The sequence below is a fragment of the Chenopodium album genome, chromosome 17 (genome assembly GCF_948465745.1).
Source record: "Chenopodium album chromosome 17, dcCheAlbu1.1, whole genome shotgun sequence".
In the NCBI taxonomy this organism is placed as follows: Eukaryota; Viridiplantae; Streptophyta; class Magnoliopsida; order Caryophyllales; family Amaranthaceae; genus Chenopodium; species Chenopodium album.
Genome location: NC_137850.1, coordinates 26684054 through 26705531, shown reverse-complemented (window position 1 = coordinate 26705531; position 21478 = coordinate 26684054). Strand labels below are relative to the sequence as shown.

The window sequence follows — 21478 nt, the reverse complement described above, 5'->3', positions numbered from 1 at the left end:
TTTTTTTCTTTTTTTTTTTATAAAGATAGTGCTTTGTCCTCGCCTCTTGTAACCTTGGACGGCTTTTACTCATACTCATTTGCCATTATTCACAAAGAATTCAAAACACAAACATGCTTTCATAAGAACCAAACATATCAACTTCTCCACCACAAACTCCATCAAGTATGATCAATTGCTTCACCAAAAACCAAGAAAAGAAAGAAAAATGAAACAAAAGGCCAAAGAACTAAAGATATGGCTTGAAAAGAAGGTATAAGGCTCAAATGGTGCAAGAAGGAAAATGTAAACCCAAAAATAGAGAAAATAACAAAGTATAACAAAAATGAAGATACCACCCCGAAAAATGTGCCTTTGTCCTTCCTAGATAGTTCGGTCTCGTGTTTGAGAATCATACATCAAGCTTTATTATATTAGGTATGCATAGTCAAGGATCCACGCCGCTCAATCAAAGAATGTTGAAGGCTAGAAAAACAAGTAACCTCACAAGGATGTGGCAAAAACTCACTAATGGTGTCAAATCAACTATGGGAAGCAACTACCAACGTGCCACAAACAAGTAGAATCCGGCTTCATGATCCCTCTAGTTCAAACCAACTACCCTAGCATACACTATCCTAGAGTCAACCAAACATAGTCTCAAACCGTGCATACCTTTACAACCTAGGAAGAAAATCATGCAAAAGACAAAGTCCAATGTACAAGGTCCAATTCAAAAGAAAAGTGAAAATTAAAGCCTCAAAATTATACCACAAAGAAAAAGAAAGGAAATAAAAGAAAGAGAAAATAAAAGAAAATAAAAGCGAAGTAATGGAACATAGAAAAGGAAAATAGGAGAGATAACATGAAAGCACTAGAATGCAAGTTAAACACATAAGAATCCCAAACGACAGACAAGTGATCGAATGACATCATTGTCAACGATCCCAAACACATTACGTGTTAACAAGCATTCATCCTCGAACCATTCAACATCCCCTAAACTAAACCTATTCTATGCAACCAAGAAAAATAAAGAGAAAAATAAGAAAGATCTCACCGGCTCCAAGCTTAGCAAAAATAAACGAAGTAAGTAGAAGCCACCTCGTTGCATTCCATAAACAAAAGCTTTGACCAAAGACCAAGTGAGAAAAAGAGAATAAAATAATCTATATACAAAGAAAATTGTTAGTAACTTCCAAATGAAAACAGCCGAAAATTCGGCAGCATAACGACAGGAAATGAAAAATATATATCAGAGACAGTGAAACATCAGGAAACATCATCAGCAACAAGAATCATCAGAGTAATAGCAGAGCAGATAGATAAAGAACAGAGCGAGTCATCATCAAAGAAACAGCAGATAAAATATCACAGAGACATCAGAGCAGACAGAGGACATAGAGGCTAAGAAGGAAAAATGCGAAGTAAACCACTAACAAGGAGGAGAACCATGCAAACCATAACCAACCTAAACCAACTCCCCCAAGCTAGAAATGAGCCACCCCTCCCCCAAGCTAAACCCAACCATAGGGCAAACACAAAGCACAATCATAAAGCATGCATACGGAGGGGGTAGCTAGGGGTGAGCACAACCGGGTACCCGGTTGATTTCGACGGACCCGGTCTTGGAACTGGTTGTACCGGGTCCTGTATACTTGGAACTGGTCTTGGAACTGGTTATACCGGGTCCTCAAATTTTGGACCCGGTATTAGAACCGGTGGGTACCAGTTCCAAATCCGGGTACCCAATTTCTTTTTTCTTGTTTTACTTACTATTTTACTAAAATTTTAACCTGCTATTTGAACTTGTCTTGTCTACTGTCTAGTGTCTATAGCTTGCATTGCTTCCTGTAATCTCCAAACTTAGAAAAAAATAAAAATTGAAAAAAGGCTTTATAGCCAATTACAAAGTATAAATTAAAAGTTTTATTTTCAAAGTTCCTAAACATAATTAATAAAATAATAATGTCTTGTTAATAAAGTTCCACAAAGTCCATACAAACATCATCAAAATTTCAAGTTTACAACAAACTGACATAAAGTCCACAAACAACATAAAAACATCCTACTTTATTACAAGGTGAGATCTCTTGATTCCAAACATGAAGCACACACTTCACAAATTTCCTGTAAACAAAAAGCACATATATTAAAATATTAAATCATTAGAGTATATATATTAAATCACAACCAAAATTTGAGAAATAAAATATAAAAATGAATATTACCACATCAATTATTTCCAACAATGTCATTAACTTGTGGGATTCCACTATCACCCAATTCTGAAAAATCGTAAACAAGATAATTTAAGTAATAAACTTAGCAAGAGAAATAAAATATAAAAATAGATAATAGATGATAAATAGTAGTACTACCTTCTTAATACTTCTCGACATCCTCTAAAAAGCGCTCAATATCCACACAAATATTAGAAGCTCTTAGCCAATCTTGAGCACAAACTAAAGCTTCCACCGTCTTTGGCCCCAAACTACTACGAAATTGATCGAGTACTCGGCCGGATGTACTAAATGCAGACTCACTAGAAACGGTAGAAACTTGAATAGCTAAAATGTCCTTAGCTATTGTTGCTAACACCTTGTATTTGTCACTTTTTTCCTTCCACCATTGCAAAATATCAAACATATCCCCATCAACCCTTTTCTCCCTAACTTCTTCAAGATAGTTATCCAACTCACTTTTTTCAATAACCCCTCCTCCACCGTCTTCCTCATCAAACTCATCATAAAACTTTTTCATTTGCTCATTATTTGGTGCTATTGAGTTTTCTTGACCATTAACATTCATACTAGAATGATTAAAATCATGAACAACATTCTTGAGAGAAGAGGCAAGAATTGCATCATAATAGTCAAACAACTTTCTAAGAATGTCATACAAATCGTCACACATAACATCCACCTTAACAAAGTCACGAGGAAAAAGCTTTTTAAAAGAGTACTTCACAAACCTAAGCTTATATCGAGGATCTAAAACAACCGCAACTAACATCATGACATTTGTCTTAGTAAGATCTCCATAATACTTATCAAACTTGTCCCTCATTAGCTTACCCATAACACGAATATCTATATTTGAAGAGTTTTCCCATTCTAACAAAGAATTCAATACACCCAAAATCTCATGAAAATGCATGTTTAAAGTGACATACAAACTTCCCGACATCTTCTTTGTAGACTCATAAAATTGCTTTAAACACAAAGCCAAAACTTTAGCATTTCCCCAATCCTCTTTTGTTGGAACTCCATCCTTAAGTTCCTTACTAAAATCCGGGTCATCTTCCTTAAATCTATTAAAAGCTTTTTCAAATTTCAAAGCGGTTTCAAGCATGAGATATGTAGAATTCCATCTAGTTGACACATCAAGACATACCGAGCTTTTACAAGAAACTTTCACAAGCATAGCAGAGTGTGCAAACAATTTTGCTCTAGAAGGAGAGCTCCTCACATATCTAACAGCACTACGAGTATTAGCAATCGAGTTTTTTACCGAAGATAAACCATCTTTCACAATCAAATTCAACACATGACAAGCACATCTCATATGAAAAAATGAACCCTCCAAAACAAGTTTATCAAGAAAATTAGCTTTCAAATAACCAATTGCCACATCATTTGAACTTGCATTATCAACCGTTAAAGACAACAATCGATCCTCAATTCCCCATTTAAGAATGCATGCTTCAACAACTTTTCCAATCTCCTTACCTTTATGACTATCCATTAATTGAAAATTCAAAATCCTTTTTTGCAACTTCCAATTATCATCTATGAAGTGAACAGTCAAACAAAGATAGTTAAAATTTTGAATAGAAGTCCAGCAATCAGTTGTTAAAGATACTCTTGATTTTAAACATTTAAGTGTATTCTTCAACTTCTCACTTTCACAAACAAATAGATTTTTCACATCTCTTGCAACAGTGAACCGTGAAGGTATATGAAATTGAGGAACAGCAACATGACAAAAATATCTAAATCCTTCACGCTCAACTATAGAAAATGGTTGTTCATCAACAATAACCATTTTTGCTAAAGCAAGTCTACATGCATCTTGATCAAACTCCCAATTAGACATCACAGTAGAATCAGATGGAGAAGCTTTAAACATAGAAATGAGTTTTTGCTTATTGTCAATATTTGTAGGGTACTTTGGACATGACTTAAGATGCTTCTTTAATGATGAAGTTCCATTATTAGTGTTACCTGTTAAAATTTTGTCACAATATTTGCATCTAATCTTGATTATTTTTTTGGTTTTCGAATCTCTAATGTCCCAAAAATGGCTCCAAAACTCAGACTTCCTCTTATCGCCAACTGTGGTTGGTTCGCTTGTTGCATTCCCAACACCGGCATCACTTTCATCATCCATAGGTTCATGACGTTCATGATCCATCACTAATCTGAAATAAAATTAAAATTATACATTGATATATAAATAAATAGGAGAGTAATAATGTGTACATTCTAGCAAGTAGGTTCGGCCATTACTAGTTTACTACTAGCTTCTTAAGTAGAGTATACATTATTAATCAAATTCATTTTCATAATTAAATTCTATTTTGCTCCTTACTGCAATGCAATCACCACCACCTCCGACCACTGTCCTGACTTACAGCAGACGACAGAAGGTTAGAAGCAGCAGCAACATCAGAACAACAACAATAACAAGCCATGTTTACAAGGGACTAAAGCAGCAACATAATTAAAGTAGTACCGATAGTAATTAAGGCCTTATTGCCATTTCTATGTTGTATTGGTACTTTGGTAGTATATATAGAAGTAGTTTAGCAAATGGGACTAAAGCAGCAACATAATTAAAGTAGTTTATCGTTGACAAGTTGGTAACCTAATCAAACATCAAACTTTCTGCCTTAGACCACTGTCATTTACTCATTTACACGCTTATTCGTTGCACTTACTCAAACTAGCAAGTAGAAAACTAACTACAAATTGACAAATTTACGGTATACATATTTACAAAAAAAAAAAAAACACAAATTTTTAATCTAAAAAAATAGTACAATTAATCAATTATCATAAACATGCGAAACTCAAATAATTTGCGAGTAAAATAACAAAAAGAGCTTGAGAGGAGAAGAACCTTTAACAATATGAGCAAAAGCTGTGAGATCTGAGAGCTTCAATCCGAGTGGTGAGAGTGTGAGACCGTGAGAGCAAGAACGGAGCCGTCGTGATGGAGGGGTGACCAGTGAAGGGGTGTTTTCTCTGTTGAGGTGAGAGAGTATGTGATTCAAAGTGGAGGCTGTGAGATTTTAGGGTTAGTGAAGTGAGAAAGAATATGAGTACATTAGTATGTTGGGCTTATTTTGATTTGGGCTCTAAAAAAAGATACAAGTATTTGAACTATTCAGCAAATTAGCTCTAAAATGTCCAGTTCCAAGACCGGGTACCCGGTTATATTGGTTCCAAGACCGGGTACCCGGTATTGGAACTGGTATAACCGGGTACCCGGTGGGTACCGGGTCCAAAATTTTAGGACCCGGAATTGGAACCGGATCTAACCGGGTCCTATATTTTGGACCCGGAATTGAAACCGGTACAACCGGGTCCGGGTCCGGACCCGCCGGGTCCTAACCGGTTCCAGTTCCAATACCGGGTACCCACAGTTTTTGCTCACCCCTAGGGGTAGCCAAAATGGCTCACTCGGCACTAAAATAGGGGGTAGAACTAGTACTCCCCCCACCTGACGAAACAACTTCCTTCCCTGTAGCCTTACCTAACCTCCTAAGGGCATCAGCAGCAAAATAGTCAGACCAGTCATCCAAGACAGGGGGCCCTGAACGACCCCATCTCCCCTCAGTGTCAGGGGAAGGGAAAGGAGCAGGGTTTGCTGGATCATAAGTCCAGTCACATCCTCCCGGTCTCCTGCAATCGTAATCCCCTTTAGAGGTCCCACGAATGGCACTATGCGCCATATGCGGGCCCTCCCAGTAGGGATAGCAAAGACGGGGCCCCACCGCCTTGTCAAAAGGCTCCTAGTGCGCTCAATGAACTTTTGATTGATTAAGGCAAACGTGCCCAACAAACAAGACGGAGACTTCTCTCTAGGATCCTTAATCTCCACAAGATCTCCAATCATGGAAGCATTTTTTTGTTAAGCGATAGCACGATGAGGGTGATCATACCCCCAATTTGAATGCTTCCCGAGAGAAAGAAACCGTCACGAATATCGATGAAGCGGTCGAGCAAATGCCTAGCAAAACCAATTACATCAAAGTCCTCCAACATATCATCCCTATATAGATGAGCCAACCATAGCCAACTTAATTGCTCTTGAGATATAGCTCCAAGAGATTCCTTGGAGAAAAATGCATAAGTAAGTATGCGGCTAAAGTAGCGCATCGCTCCATGGACTATAGAGGCCGATTTGGAAGTTTGGGCACAATAAGTATCCTCAATAGAAATATCATCCCACCAATCATTCTCATCATACCTATGGTTGCGATGGAGAGCTTCATAGGCCGGATAAATCAAAGGCTTGCCATCAATAGGCTCCGGAAAGTTAAACATCTTGTTTAGGAATGAAAGGGGAATAGAATAGTCTTCATTGAATACTTGGAAGGTAAGTGTTGGACATTCATTATCGTCACCATCCTCTTGCACTTCGAGCGAAGATAGGAATTCATAGGTGAGCCGTGCATAGGTGGGAGCATTAAGGTCAATGAATTGCTCAAGACCCAAATTTCGAGCTAACATCCGCACATCGTCGTCTATCCCAAGAAGAGTAGTGGTGTCTCGATCATAGAATCTTGTAGAATACAATTTCCGTGAAGAAAGACTCTCAAATCTATCCCAATGCTCTTGAACCGTGAACTTGATGCCATAAGTTTCTTTGATGGAAGAAGGTGGATCAATTGTCTTCCTCGAATTTGTAACCTTTGCACGCTTAGCTTGTCTTGAACCACCCATCTATAAGATAAAGCACAAAGAAAATGATTTCAATAGTAGGAATGGTGTGCCAAAAATTAATCATGTACATGGGGAAAAATAAAAGGACAATATGACATGAGTTAAGCAAAAGTTCAATAGAGATGAATAATGCATAATCAAAGCATCACAATTGACACAAGTATTACCCCAATTCACAATTAACAAAAGCAACTATATACCATACTACCAACAACCACTTTCTCCATTATCACCATCAACATCAACAAAACACCCTAAAACTAAACATATGAAAATCCAAAAAGGTTCATGCCAAAATTCGTAAATGCTCAAGTAATATCATCATCATAATTAGATTTCACAAAACCATCATCAACAATTCCATAATCATCATCATAAAAACAAGTGGTAGTAATGGTGGAGAGTAAGAGGGTAGTACTAGTCATGCTCAAATTCTCATGAGATATGAAAATTGAAACTTTATCACATAAAACATGCAATTATACTTTCAATTGATTGAAAATCACAACAATTAAGCAAGAAAAACACCACTACACATAAACATCTCCAACAATCATACCAACAAGTTTCAATTAAAAAGTACCCAAAATGTTCAAACTAGGAGTGAGAAAATTACCTTTAAGGATGTAGAATGAAGACTTGGGGAGCAAAGTAATGAGAATTATGGAAAATTTTGATGAGGAAAAATGAAAAATATTATGAGGAGAATGGAGAGCAACCATGAGCAACCACAATAGACTTAAGGAGGAAGTAGAATGAAATAGGAGAGAGAGAAGGAAAAATCGGGCTTAAGAGAGGAGGGAAAACCACCCCACGTACACCCAGCAATGTGCGGCCGTACAAGAGAGATGTGCGCCCGCACAGTGCTCGTGTGCGGCCGCACAGTGCTGGTGTGCGGACGCACAAAAACTGGGCTCTTTTTCCCGATTTTCTTCCTCCCTCATCATGTGCGCACACCCCATGATGGTCATGAGGAACCACATAGGCAGTAGCTACACTTCATATTGGAGAAAGAAAAACTTGAAATCATGAAAATAAACACAAGTATTTACCATTCTCCATTCTTACCCACCTTTCCAACTTAAGAATTGGGACAAGTTTACCTCAAAGTTGGCATCAAAATTGTTGGAATTCGACTCAAACCATCCTACAACATCAAACACAACAAAATTAGATCACAAAAACATCATCAAAACCCAAAGAAAAACCAAAAGAAAAAGAAAGAAAAAGTTAGAAAGCACGGGTTGCCTCCCGTGAAGCGCTTAATTTAGAGTCTTAAGCTAGACATCCTCCACCTCTTTCAAGGCGGATCGTAGAGAGTCATGTCATGAATGACCCCCACGAACACTCCATCATAATACCTCTTTAGTCTATGTCCGTTAACCTTAAAAGTTCTTGAAAAATCCAAGGGAGAAATTTCGATAGAACCATTTGAAAATACCTCTTGAACAACAAAAGGGCCGGTCCAACGAGACATCAATTTTCCGGGAAAAAGCCTCATTTTGGAATTGAAAAGAAGGACCTTATCCCCCGGAACAAACTCTTTCTTCTCAATGAGCTTATCATGCACCTCCTTAGTTCTAGCTTTATACAAGCTAGCACAATCATAAGCATCCAACCGAAGCTCTTCTAACTCATGAAGATCTAACCAACGTTGCTCACCCGCACTAGCCAAATCAAAATTGATCTTTTTAATAGCCCAATGAGTGCGGTGCTCAAGCTCAACCGGAAGGTGACAAGATTTCCCATAAACCAAGCGATAAGGAGTGGTACCAATAGGAGTTTTGAAAGCCGTTCTATATGCCCATAGAGCATCATCAAGCTTAGTTGCCCAATCTTTCCTACTCCTTGCAACCGTCTTCTCAAGAATTAACTTAATTTGACGATTAGATACCTCAACTTGCCCATTAGTTTGAGGATGATAAGGAAGACCAAATCGTTGGTTCACTCCATGCTTCTTCAACATCTTCCGGAAAGCATAGTGCACAAAATGCGAGCCATTGTCACTTATAACCGCTTTGGGGATGCCAAACCTAGGGAATATTATCTTTTTGAACAATTTCATCACCACTTTATGGTCATTAGTGGGAGAAGCAATGGCTTCCACCCACTTTAACACATAATCAACGGCAACAAGGATATATTGATTCCCATAAGAAGATGGAAAAGGACCCATAAAATCTATACCCCAAACATCAAATATCTCCAATTCAAGTATTGGTTGTTGGGGCATCTCATTCCTCCTCGAAATATTCCCGGTCCTTTGGCATTGATCACAACTTTTGACATATTCCCAAGCATTCTTAAAGAGGTTAGGCCACCATAATCCACATTGAAGCACCTTAGAGGCCGTTCTTGAAACACCCATATGACCACCACTAGGATCCGAGTGGCACATCTTCAAAACATTTGGTATTTCCTCATTTGGCACACATCGGCGCAACAATCCATCCACACCTCTTTTGTACAAGATTGGTTCATCCCATACATAGTGCCTTGCTTCTCTCTTAAGCTTTCTCTTTTGATTGTTGGAGAAAGAAAGAGGGAACTCCCCACAAGCAAGAAAATTCACCAAATCGGCAAACCAAGGGAGCTCCTTCATATTGATAACATACAAAGAATCATCCAACATCCGGTCCTCTATAGGAGACCCATCGTCTTGAACATGAAAATCTTCAAGTCTAGACAAATGATCCGCAACAACATTTTCAGCACCTTTTTTATCTCGGATCTCAAGATCAAAAGATTGAAGCTCAAGGACCCAACGAATTAACCTCGGTTTGGATTCTTTTTTCCCAAAGAGATACTTCAAAGCCGCATGATCGGTGAAAACTATAGTCTTAGACCCCAACAAGTAACAACGGAATTTCTCAAAAGAATGAACAATAGCCGAGAATTCCTTTTCCGATGTTGTGTAATTTCTTTGAGCACCATTGAGAGTCTTTGACATATAATAGATGACATGGAGCTTCTTGTCAATTCTTTGACCCAACACACCTCCTATAGCCGTATCACTTGCATCACACATGAGCTCAAATGGCAAATCCCATCTAGGGGCTTGGACAATAGGAGTAGAAGTTAAAGCTTTCTTCAATTTATTAAAAGCTTCCAAGCAAGCATCATTAAAGACAAAATCAACATCTTTTTGGAGAAGATCATTTAAGGGCTTAGAAATAAGAGAAAAATCTTTGATAAACCTTCTATAAAATCCGGCATGACCCAAAAATGATCTTACCCCTTTCACATTGACCGGGGGAGGCAACTTCTCTATTACCTCAATCTTAGCCTTGTCAACCTCGATGCCTTTATTGGAAATTTTATGGCCTAGAACAATCCCTTCTTCCACCATGAAGTGGCATTTTTCCCAATTAAGCACTAAGTTGACCTTTTCACATCTCTCTAGGCATCTTTCAAGATTTTTGAGGCAATCCTCAAATGAAACACCTCCCACGGAAAAATCATCCATGAAGACTTCCATTTTCTCTTCAAGCATGTCCCCAAAAATGCTCATCATACACCTTTGAAAGGTCGCCGGAGCATTACACAATCCAAAGGGCATTCTTCTATATGCAAAGGTACCATAGGGGCATGTGAAGGTTGTCTTTTCTTGATCCTCGGGGTGAATAGGAATTTGAAAGAACCCCGAATATCCATCAAGAAAGCAATAGAATTTGTGCCTAGTCAACCTTTCAAGCATTTGGTCAATAAAAGGGAGAGGGAAATGATCCTTTTTGGTTGATGTGTTTAGACGTCTATAGTCTATACACATCCTCCAACCGGTGACCGTTCTAGTTGGAATGAGCTCACCTTTCTCATTCTCAACTACGATCATACCCCCCTTTTTAGGAACGACATGCACGGGAGAGACCCACCTTGAGCTTGAAATGGGGAATATAATTCCCGCATCCAAAAGCTTGGTGATCTCTTTCTTGACTACTTCTCCCATTTGGGGATGTAGTTTCCTTTGTCGTTCAATAGAAGGAAGGGTGCCTTCCTCAAGTGTTATGTGGTGTGTACACAAGGCGGGGCTTATGCCTTTAAGATCATCAATTGTGTACCCCAAAGCACCTTGGTGCTTTCTCAAAACACCACATAACGCTTGAGCTTGGCTCTCACTCAAGGATGCACTAACAATAACGGGATATGTAGAATTAGGGCCTAAGAATTCATACCTAAGGTGTGATGGTAGAGGTTTTAGCTCTACCATGGGAACACCTTTACCTTCTTTGGTTGAGGCCACTTGCAAAGCATCTTGACTTGATATCCCCATGCAAGTTTCTTCTCCACTCCCTATATCGCCTTCATTAAGCAAATTTTCATACAATTGCTCTTCCTTGGTTGAGATACCTATCTTTTCCTTGTTCAACAAGACACACTCCAGAGGATCATTAGATGTGAGCAAGTGCTCATGCATGGAATTCACAATATTATCAAGCACTTCAACTCTCATGCAATTTTCTAAAGAAGAGGAAGGATATTTCATTCCTTCATTCAAATCAAATTCAATTACTTCCTCTCCTATCTTAAGAGATATCTTAGCACTTTTCACATCTATCATAGCCCCCGATGTAGCAAGGAAAGGTCTACCTAAGATGATAGGTATTGTAGCATCTTCATCCATGTCCAACACTACAAAATCAACCGGAATAACAAATTTTCCAACCCTTAAAGGCACATCTTCTACCTTTCCCTTAGGAATCTTGATTGACCTATCGGCTAATTGCAAGGTAATCTTTGAAGGTAGAAGTTCTCCTAGACCTAATCTTTGATAAACCGAATATGGCATAAGGCTAACACTAGCTCCTAAATCACATAAGGCATTATCAATTTGGGTCTTGTTGATAGCACAAGGGATGGAAAAATTTCCGGGGTCCTTCAACTTAGGAGGCATCTTATTCATGATGATTGCACTACAATGCTCGGTAAGGCTAATAGTCTCCGCCACATCACAAGTCCTTTTTCCACTCAAAATCTCCTTAAGGAACTTAGCATAATTTGGCATTTGTTCAACAACATCGGTGAAAGGAAGAGTTAAATGAAGTTGCTTAAGCATCTCTACAAATTTCCCAAATTGCTCATCCAACTTATATCTATTATATCTTTGAGGATAGGGGAGCCTTTGTTTGCAAACCTCTCTATCTTTCTCTATCACCTTCTCTACTTGTTCCTCACCAACATTTTCGCTCAAGGGGCATTCACCACCTTCAATTTCAATGGAATTCTTACTAGTTCTCTCATTAGCAACACTCTTCTTAGGCACACCTCCCTCAAGGACCTTACCACTTCTAGTAACAATGGCATCCATAGGGTTCCTAGAATCTAAGCTAGGTGGAGTCAAAGAAGAAGAGTGTGCATATTCCTTGAATATACTAGTCAATTGACAAAGTTTTTCACTCAAATCTTTGTTATAAGCCAACATGTAATTAAACTTCTCTTCATTCAAAACCATACACATTTCCAAAGTCTTGGCTTGTTTCTCAATGACACTTTCCAAAAATTCTCTAGAATAAAATGATTGGTCATGGGAATTATCATTTAAACTTTGAGCATTTGGAACTAAATCAATTGGGGAACCATCTTGAAAACTTGCTTGAAAATATCCCCTAGCTTGATTATTCCAATTACCCCTAGTTTAATTTTGGCTCCTTTGTTGACCATAGTTATCATAACCTTGGTTATGATCCCCATGTCTATAGCCATGACCATGACCATTACAACCATGATGGTTATAGTTACCATGAATCTCTTGGCAATCATGATTTCTATGACCTCCATTTTGGTTATAATCATCATGATTCATATGATAATTCCTATTTCCAATATTCCTTTGAACATCATTTCTAGGTTCACAAGCATGATTATTGACATAATTCATGTGTTCCATTTCACTTCCATCACATTCACTACAAGAAACATTTGGGCACATACACTAGTAGAAAATAGTAAATGGGAAGCCCCAAATGGCAAGCGGTTTTGGAATTCCGCTTGCCAAATTGTAAATGGCAAGCGGTTTGGGGTGAACCGCTTGCCAAATTGTAAATGGCAAGCGGTTTTGGGTGAACCGCTTGCCAAATTGTAAATGGCAAGCGGTTTGAACCGTGAACCGCTTGCCATTTGTTTAAAACCCTAAAAGATAATTAAAAGGCCCATCTATTCTCTCTCCTCCCCTTACCCCTCAATACTCACGTTCTCTCTCCTCCCTTCTATCTCACGTTCTCTCTCCTCCCTTTTCCCCTCATTTTTCCCGTCCTCTTTCCTTTCTTCATCTCCTTCTCTTTCTTCTCTCATCTCCTTCTCTTTCATCTCTGATCTCCTTATCTTTCGTCCTCCTTCACGAACTCGATCAAGGTGCGGTGGTGGTGCATGCGTACCCTTGAAGCACGACGGCGACGAGTACTTGAAGCATCAAGACGAGCGACGGTGGTGGTGCGTGTGGATTTTCGAGTTTTTTAGGTCAAATTCGACCATGAAAACTCTAGATCTAGAGTTTTTATGGTCGAATTTGACCTTTAAATCCTTAATTTCAAGTCCAAATTGGCGTTTTCATGGGGGTGGGTGGAGGTCGTGGTGGGCTAGATGGTTTTTTTTTTAAAAAGGTGGGTTGAATTTTTTTTTTTTTTTAAATTTCGATTTTAGATTTATTTTTGGTGGGGGTACGGTCGTGGTGGGTGGTGCGTCGTGGTTTGGGTGGGGTCTGGTTGTGTGGGTGGCGGTTGTGGTTTCGGTGAGGGTTTTGGTGGGTGGGGGGTTATTTGGTGGTTCTGGTGGGTGAGGGGTGGTGGGGGGTCGTGGTGGGTTTTGGTGGTTTTCGGTGAGGGTTAGTTGGGGTTCTGATGGTGGTGGCTGCTCGTGGGGGTCGTGGAGGGTGGTGGTGCTGGGTGGTGGTGTTGGTGGTCGTGGCTGGAAGTTTGGTCTGGAACATGGGTGAAGGTGGTTCTGGTTGGGTACGGGCTGGGATCTAGTGGATGGTGGTGGTGGTGCTGCTGGTGTGTGGTCTGGTGCAAGGGTATGGTGCGCGTGGACGGTGGTGTGCGTGGACGGTGGTGGTGAGGTGCGCGTGGACGGTGGTGTAACAAAAGCTGTGCGTATTTTTATTTTTTTTAGATAACTTGTATTAATTATTTACTTGTATAATTTTTGTAATTTTTTTTTTTGATGAAAATGTAATACTTACATCAATTAATTAATAAAAATATTATTGTTCTTATATATATTTTGTTTGTGTTTCAATTTCAGAAAAAAAAAACAAAAAAAAAAAAAAAAAAATTTATTTTTTATACCCCTAATGGGCAGCGGTTTGGCGCCAAAACCGCTGCCCATTCTCTTCAAATGGCAAGCGGTTCTGAACCGCTTACCATTTAAATGGACAATGGCAAGCCCCTAATAGGGAGCGGTTCAAAACCGCTTGCCATTAGGGGGTTTGAACCGCTTCCCATTTTGTTTATTCTACTAGTGATAGAAGCATTGTGATCATTCATTCCACATAATTGACATGGCCAACATTCCACAATCATGCAACAAGTTGAAAGATTGGAGTTAGAGTGAGAAGATGTACCTCTCCCCTTAATTTGGGAGGGAAGAATTGGAGCTTGGGAAGGAGGCTTCTCAAGCTTTTCCTTGAGAGACATAACTTCTTTCCCTAAATCCGCAATCAAAGTGGTCAAATCATTAATGACACTAAGTTGTTCGATCGAGTAACCCTTGCTTGTTGGTTCTCTTTCCACTTCTTGCCAATTCATATAATGACGAGCTACTTCATCAATAGCATCAACCACTTCTTCTTCCGTCTTGTTCATGATTGGGCCTCCGGCTCCGGCATCCAAACTTGCTCTCCCATGAGAACTCAACCCACCATAAAAGATATGTATGATTTGATAGGTAGGAATCCCATGGTGTGGACACTCCCTTTAATAATCCTTGAATCTTTCCCATGCTTCATAAAGGCTTTCATTAGGCTTTTGCTTGAACCCTTGAATCAAAGCTCTTGCCTCCGCCGTTTTCTTTTGAGGATAGAAACGGAACAAGAAAGCTTTGGTGACATCATCCCAAGTTTTCAATGAATTGGGCTTCATCTCTTTATCTAGCCATTCCAAAGATCTTCCTATGAGGGAGAAAGGGAACAACTTAAGGCGGATGAATTCTTGAGACACCCCATTAATCTTGATTGTGTTACAATATTTTTCAAACTCCTTAAGATGCTTCAATGGGATCTCGTTCTTCGCCCCACCATATTGTCTCCTCTCAATAAGAGTGATCATTGCCGGCTTTATTTCAAAGTCATTCTCCGGTGATATAGGTGGAGCTATGGCGCTCTCATACCTATAAGCCCCGGGCACTCCAAGCTCCTTCAAGGTAACTCTTGAACTACCTCCCATGACTTGGGATCTACACACTCAAAACTCAAAGACAATATTAGTAGCTCGGCTACAAGTGTAGCCTAAGTGTAAAATCTTTTTGTATTTTGCAAATAGAGTGGAATAGACTCAACAACAACATGCATACAAAACACCATTCCCCGGCAACGGCGCCATTTTGATGGGAAGGAGAACGGTAGGTCGTTGGGCTACCACCCCACCCAATCAAACAAAATTTGTAACTTAACAAACCCCTATTTAGTGTAGCAGTAAGTCAAGGTCGAACCCAAGGGATTGGAGGTTAAATGCACGATGCCAAAATTAAGCTATTCCGAAGTCTAGTAGGGGTTTAAGGTAGAAACTAAAGCTAAACTAGGCGATGCAAAAGGCTTTTACTAAATGAATGCTAAGGCACTAGGGGAATGGATCCACATGCATCAACGATGAAGTTCAATCAACTTGGGGAATTTACCAATCAAGTTAAGCAATGTGAGGGAAAACCGAAAATGCAACCAAGAGAGTACATCAAGCTATTCTCCTAGAGGTCTAATTAGCGTCAACTACGTCAAACACTAGCTAGGAAAAATCGCAAGATATCTCAATCGAGTAAATGTAAGCCACAAATCAATGGTCCGTATCAATGTGAACTCACAATGTAATCTAGTGTGAATAACAAGGGTGATCAAGCCTAATCAAGCACACACATGCACAAAATCAATCAACCAATTTAATCACATCATCAACTCAATCAATTTCCCCCAAATTAACCTCAATTCATCATCAATTCATGCTTCACCACTACCCTAGCAAATAAACTACTCACAATCCATAAAGAACAACAAAATCAAAGCTAAACTAATCATCATTCCCAAATTCATCAATTGAAATCAAATTGAAAACAACAAAATCAATCAAACTATCAATTAATCAAATCAAACAACAATACTAATGAAATCAAACTTTGAATTGCATTAAAGAGTAAATCCTTACAAACTTGATAGAAATTAAATCAAATGAAGCAATCTTCAATCATCAATCATCAAACCCACACTTTCTCTCTCTAAAAATGCTAAGAACTAATGTTTTCTCTCTCTAAAATCTAATCTAATCTAATCTAATTCTTCTTAATGAAGATCCCCCAAACTTCTCTCTATAAATGGAATGAAATAACTAACAATCCCAAGAGGAAGTTGGGAAAGACGTCCAAAAATAGACCCACGTTGGTGCGGGCGCTCGAAGGAGTGTACCCAGGAAGGTGCGCCCGCACACACCTGATGTGCGGCCGCACACGACAGATGTGCGGCCGCACACTCCTCAAGTGCGCCCGCACATAACTGCAGCTTCCTCCTTTCTTCTTTGCCCTTGCTCACGAGGTGCACGCATCCTAGATGATGATGATGGAGGACAAGGTAGGCAGCAACTTCCTTGAATTTCTTGAAGAAAATGAGCCATGAGGAAGGCATAAACAAGACTTTGAAGCATGCTCCTTGAACCTCTCATTGACTTGAAACTTCTTGCACAAGCTTTAGGCATGAAAATCAATGGAAAACTATGGAAAGGAAGCCCGGGAATCCTTGGACAATCAATCACAACCTACAATCAAAGGATAAAAAACAAGTAAAAGGGAAAAATAGCAAGTAAACAAGAAAAAGCACGAAATAGAGAAACTAACTACAAAAAGCACGAAATGAAGAAAACAAGAATAAAACTAATGGAAACTAAAGAAAAGAAAGATAAAAAGAAATAAAAATCATCCAAAAAGGAACCAAATGAGTGCCAAAAATGTCACTCATCAATATATATATATATATATATATATATATATATATATATATATATATATATATATATATATATATATATATATATATATATATATATATATATATATATATATATGTATATATTCTCCCTCAATCTATAATTATACTAAAACAGAGGGCGCTCAATTAAGCTACCCCTTGGCACATCTTACTCTATGGTTAAAAAAATTCCCGCTTAATTTTGCACCCCTATGTGTATCAACTAAATCAAGATTACACCCAAAGAGATAATATATAAATGTATACATTTCATACTACTTGAGATAAGGAAAGAATATATGATATAGCAAATTATTGGACAATCTTTATAATTTATAAAAACTTATATCCTACTTATATTGTAGTTTAGTACAAAATACTATTGATTATATATTAAATGTAGATTATCAGCTTATCACTCATACGTTTTCCCCCTCCCCGAAATCCCCTCCCATTCCCCAATGAAACCAATAATGAAACCCTTCCACACTACCATAAATCCCAAATTGCTCCTCTCACCACCCCAAAACCCTAGCGGCTATGGTTTTTTATGGTGGGGAAGGGATTTTTGGTGGTTTTTGAGACTGGGGGAGGTGGTTATTAGTGGTTTTCGAGTGGAGGAAGAGGTTTCAAGGGATGGAGTGGTCGTTGGAAAATGGGGAAGAGAGATAAGGATGGAGGTTGGGGCTTCGCTGCAGGAAAACAGGAAAGGGAGATAAAGAGGGAGGGCAATTAGAGGCGCAAGGAAGGGGGAATAGCAGCAGCCGGTGGTGTGGTTTTTGGGCTTTGTCTAGTGGCCGGATTTGGAAGGAGTTTTATTGGTGGTCGGGGTTGGGTTTCGGGGAAGGGAGATGGTGGTTTAGAGAGTAGTGGCCGGAGCAACAACTCTAGTGGTGTCGAGGAAGGTCGAAGGTCCAACGAGGTAGGTGGGTGGTTGGGCTGGGCGGGTTGCTGGAGTGGCTGGGTGGTTGGGGCTTTGGTTAAGTGGGGTTTTTTTTTTGTTTTTTTTTAATTTTTTAACCAATTAATTTGCGAGACGTGTCACTTTAACAAAAAAAATAAAAAATAAATAAAAAATTAAAAAAAAAAAAAAAAAATTAACCCATTCAACCGATAACCGGTATTTGAGATTGAAGAAAAAGAGGAACTCCCAAATTATTTTAGAATTATCCAAAGTTGGGATTATTGGAACTAAATTAGTAAAAATTGGGATTATTATTACTAATTTTTCATTTAATTATTCCACAATAATCTAAGATTTGGGAGGGTGTTCTTTTATATTAGGCCAAGCAGGTCACTTAACCTAAAACATAAGGTCACCTAGCACATGTCGCATTTTCTTTTGTCCAAACAATATTTTTCAATTTTTTAAAAAAAAACTTTTAAATTCAAAAAAAAAAAAAAAACATTTTTCTCTTTCTTCTTCTTCTTCCCTGTCACCTCCATGAAACTGCAGCTCCATAACCACTACCTCCAAATTCCAACAACCGTAACCCCCAAAATCTGACTAGGGATGTCAGTGGGCCGGGTCAAGTAGAAGACCTGCCCTATCCCCGCCCTAGTAGGGCGTAAATGGGTCCCTGTTTGGCGGGTGATAGGGCGGGGATGGGGATAAAAATCATACCCACCATGGGTGACGGGGCGAGTTGGATTTTAGGTTGTACAAACCCCATCCCCATTTCATACTTACCCCTCCCCACTTCGTACCCACTCCATCCCCACTTCATAAACACCCCACCCAACTTCATACCCATCTCATACCGATATCCATATGTTGTTATTATTATTATTATTATTATTATTATTATTATTATTTCTCAAAAACAGACGGAGTCATAAAACCTACAAAAAATTAGTGGGAAGGCGAGATACAATGTGGGCCCCCACACCTCTAGCTATAGCAAATCCATGTGTGCAGCAGCACGCACCCCAATGTCTTGCGTCGTCGAGAATTTCTGAACCCGCTTAAGCAATGCAATAGCCTCTTTCTCTAATTCATCAAGCGAAGAAAAGGAGAAGGGAATGAAACCATATCCAATCGCCTGACAACTAGATTCGTACTTGACCCGCTTCCGATGTGCCGCATCAGCCATAACCCGTCCAAGAACAAAGTCAGATAGCCCAGACTATGTCAAAGGAGAAGACCTTGTCAAGTCAACACAGACATCGCGACCACGATCCCGGGAACAAAGTAACACATCTGCAGGTCTGAGAGCCCCATCATTCCCTCCAGACAACACAATGTCAACCTCCTTTCTCGCTGAAATCCCAGAACGATAGCAAACATCAACAAGGGTATCCTGAACAACATTATGCCAATGCTTAATACCCACCATACGAGCACACGACACCGCGTGATCACCGAAAATATCCCCGGAGAAAACCCTTGAACAAGCTGAACACGACGTCGATACAAAGAACAATGGAACACCCAACCGGTAACACAACCCACATTGGTAAGTCTTTGCGTTCATTGTCTGACCCAACCCTGAAATAGGGACCGCCCGAAGCCAAGTAGAGGTGTGATCTCCCTGCTGCGATTTCCACAAGGCTGATTGTCGGGGAGATAAAGAAAAGGTGGAATCTACAGAAGCGGTAACGAACCTTAGTGAAATATATATCTGCCAATTTCTACATGAGTTTCGGGGCAGCGACTCAAAATGTCAGACTCCGCCGTTCGATTAAATAGACTCAAAGCATCCTCAAAAGCTCGACCAAAGACCGATAATACTAGCATGACGTAGAAGCTTAGTCTGCAACCCAGCAGACTGTAATCGAGATGCGAGAAAAGCATAATGACGAACATCTCCTGCGGAATAAACACCAAGGCCTCCAAACGCAAATGGTAAGGTGGCAAGCCGCCACTGCTAATCGCCAAACCCATGCCTTGAAGCAGTAACAATACGCTCCAAGGAAGAACAAAGGGCCCCATCGAATGCGCGTTGAGCCGCCTCAAATGTGCTAGGAGGACAAGTACGCAAGGCAAAGTAGAGCTTAGAAACTACAGTACATGCCCTAAGCAGCAACAACTCACACTGAGGATCATCAAGCTTAGCAACCTTATCCATAAGCGCAATGGTCTTGGTCACCTTCTACATCACAAGTTCACTACCAAACCGGAATCGAAACTAGCGGGACCCCAAGCAACTTAACACCATGTAAAGGTCGAGCAATATTTGGGGAAAAGACACCCACAAGCCTGCTTCGAGGGTCCTCTGTAGGCCAGAAAACTTCAATATTTTCCACGTTGAGATGTAACCCAAAATGAGGCCCCTCCTCCATAACTAGCTGCAGAACCATTCCCAGCACCAAAGTATCCCTAATAACAATGTTGTTATCCAAATACCAAGCCTGAAGACACAACTCAAAAGAATCTATAATTTTACAAACCAAGGGTTGTAAAACCAAAGCAAAAAGCAGAGGACTAAGGGGATCACCCTGCTGCACCCCTTGAGATGATCATAAGGTATGGTCCCCATAATACAATCTGGCTGGATTAGAGTAGCAAAATTCAACCCATCGCAAAATGCCCGGACAACGACGACGAACTTCACGCAACACGATCGCATGATCAACTAGATTGAAGCCATTTTGAAAATCCACCAACAACATTGAGAGGCCAACATCAGAACCACGAGATTCAATCATCCAATTCACAGCATGAAGAATTGCCTCACCAGCTGAAGAAACCCCAACACCAAATTGAAGACCATCAAAGTAACTTCCCAAAGACTGGCCAACCATAACAGCACTAACCTTCAAAACTAGACGTCGCCAAACAGTACCCATAGCTATAGGACGAATACCACCACTGGGCTTGACAAGTGGTGTGAATGGAGCACTAGAAATGTACTCCCCTAATTCCATAGGACATCTTCCAGCCAGAAAGAGATTAACCACCCATGTAATAGAGTCAACCAACTCATCTGAGACTATCACAGCAGCACCACTCAAGCAATCCATAAGGTGCTGAGCACGTAAACCATCTCTACCACATGATGTTCCACGTGGAAAACTCTTAATCTGATCCAAAACAACAATAGAAGTCGTAACTAGATGAAGGTTATCAATAGGTATATTGGGCAAGGATGGAGCTGGAGTAGAAGGATGCTTTGACTGTAAATTCGCAAGAGTAGCCTCATTATAAGGAGCAACTCCTGAAGAGGAAAGAACCCGGACTGCAGCGATGTAATGGCCATCGTAAATCTTCCTGCGACACTGATTGATATTACGCTCTTCAAAATCAAGGTCCTCATCATCAACCATCGACAAAGTAGGAGAATCCTTTTCCAAAGTTTCCCTCACAAGCTGCAAACTACCACCTGGTGCACTCCAAGAACAAATAGCACGGAAAATACTCTCTTCCTGATGCTGACGTTTTACCGAAGAC

At 39.7% G+C, this 21478-nt stretch overlaps 1 non-coding gene across 1 annotated transcript; it reads left to right on the top strand.

The window, feature by feature from the left end:
- The first annotated feature begins 14816 nt into the window (after nt 1-14816).
- LOC145590236 (small nucleolar RNA R71) lies at nt 14817-14922 on the top strand. The gene has a single exon (XR_014101875.1). It is a non-coding gene; the product is annotated as a small nucleolar RNA R71 (small nucleolar RNA).
- The last annotated feature ends 6556 nt before the right edge of the window (nt 14923-21478 follow it).